This window comes from Seriola dumerili, unplaced genomic scaffold (genome assembly GCF_002260705.1).
Source record: "Seriola dumerili isolate Sdu_G_001 unplaced genomic scaffold, Sdu_1.0 BDQW01002424.1, whole genome shotgun sequence".
NCBI lineage: Eukaryota > Metazoa > Chordata > Actinopteri > Carangiformes > Carangidae > Seriola > Seriola dumerili.
In genome coordinates this window covers 136325-138394 of record NW_019176679.1, presented here as the reverse complement: position 1 = coordinate 138394, position 2070 = coordinate 136325, and the positions used below count along the sequence as shown (strand labels likewise).

Genomic DNA, 2070 nt, shown 5'->3' with positions numbered 1-2070 from the left:
ATGCATTAGGAATGGGGACGGGCAAAAACATGAGAGTGTAGCTGACGCCTCCCGAGTGAAACACAGATTAATACTCGTCTGCATCTCTCATTCTCTCCTTTCACCACCCCCCCAACCCCACCCCAACCCTTCGCCTGATGCGATGACAAGTCATGCTGTAATGAGTTTTGTAAAGATTTTTTCAGATCGATGTCCCAATCAGTCAGCCATCGCCTGTGAACTGTGATTCACATGCTGTTGTCTGCCCCACCAGTCGATAGATAGAGAAACCATTGATTTTCTTTTCCTTTGGCAGGCGAGGGGCCCGCTGGTGGTGCAGGTGGAGGAGGTGGGGGGGTGCGGTGCAGTATCAACATACATACACTGCTGTCAACGGCTGTATCCCCTGGTTGAGGCCCTTTGTCGTCCCTTCCTCTCAGTTAATCAAGTGCTCCCAACAAAGAAACCCCCCACCCCACCCCCCCGCACCCCCCCACCTCCTCCACCTGCACCGACCAGCGGGCCCCTCGCCTGCCAAAGGAAAAGAAAATCAATGGTTCTCTATCTATCGACTGGTGGGGAAACAGCATAATTGAAATCACAGTTCACAGGCGATGGCTGACTTGATTGGACATCGATCTGAAAAAATCTTTACAATAAACTCATTACAGCATGAACTTGTCATCGCATCAGGCGAAGGGTTGGGTGGGTGGGGGGGTGGTGAAAGGAGAGAATGAGAGATGCAGACGAGTATTAATCTGTGTTTCACTCGGGAGGCGTCAGCTACACTCTCATGTGTTTTTTGCCCGTCCCCATTCCTAAATGCATTCATGCACACGCTCATTCTATATTCACGACAGGCGGGGGGGACAAGTGTACTTGTCTCTCGGCCCTTGTAAAATAAAAGGGGTCAGTGTTAACTGATGATTTGGACTTTCTGGTATTGTTAACCAGCTATAGCAGCTCCCACAGTCTCCTCCTCATTGATCAGGCTTATTAACCTTTCCTCATTATTAGAGCACAAACAAAGCCCCACTGAAACCTGAGTCACTTGTTAACAAGCCCAGTTGTATACTCGGTTGCAGTCTACAGCGCAGGGTGCGCTCCAGCTGACATCTACCCCACAATCCATTTCTCAGTGGATTCCCATGAGAGCGCAATGAAATAATCTTACACAGTGTAATAATCCCCAATCTTCACATGATTTCCTGTTAGATTTAAACCTCTTATAAGGAGTCGTTTTGGTATTTTTATGTGCAATCGAGGCTTTAAAAGCCTCCTTTGCGGCCACACAGTGGATGACGCCGCTTCATGGTAGTAGAGGAACCTGGTTGTCTCTTTATTCCTGTTAAAAAAAAAGGAATCTCTTTCAAATGCAAAATGACCCATGAGTGCCGCCAGTACACTAATAGGATCAAAATATTATCTCACTTCTTCCTCCTCTCCAGTACATCTCAGCATCGTGAATATTTTTTTTTCTCATGCAACACATTACAAGACACGACACACAGAAGCAGACACAACAACACCTTTTTTTTTTTTTTTACACGTGGATTTCCATAAGAATTTTCCTGCTCGGCTAATCTCGGGAACCAGTTGATGGATTTACTGAAATGACGACTCATCTGATTGCAGTGTATCGGGTTTTGGTTTGCCTCACCCCGTCTCCACACAAAGGATGACAGCATCGTGAGTGCGGACTGAGAGAAAAGAGAGATGAAGACTCGGTGCTCCTACATATCTGATAGATGTAATCTCACACTTTGTATAATGTGCTGCGTGATGCATCAAACCTGCTTTTGTTAACTATGTAACAAAGACATCTGCTGCACATTAATGGCTAAATCATACTTAGAATGATTATGTTTCGCTTCAACTGGATCGCTACTAGAACAGAATGAAAGGACGTTTTTGTCCCACTTAGGAACAGGAAATTTGTCTTTGTCTGACCAATCAAGACAATAAAACAAAATTAAAAGTTTACACATATGATCAGAAATACATCCAATAATATGTGCAACTTTGATGAAATCTCCCTTTATTGGGACGTTTTTAGTGCTGTACGAAAAATCTGAAGTTCATCGCGAGAGG

At 45.0% G+C, this 2070-nt stretch overlaps 1 protein-coding gene across 1 annotated transcript in view; it reads right to left on the bottom strand.

Moving 5' to 3' along the window:
* Nucleotides 1-2070, bottom strand: part of arhgef28 (Rho guanine nucleotide exchange factor 28) — a 27391-nt gene that overhangs the window by 7927 nt on the left and 17394 nt on the right. The window lies entirely within an intron of this gene.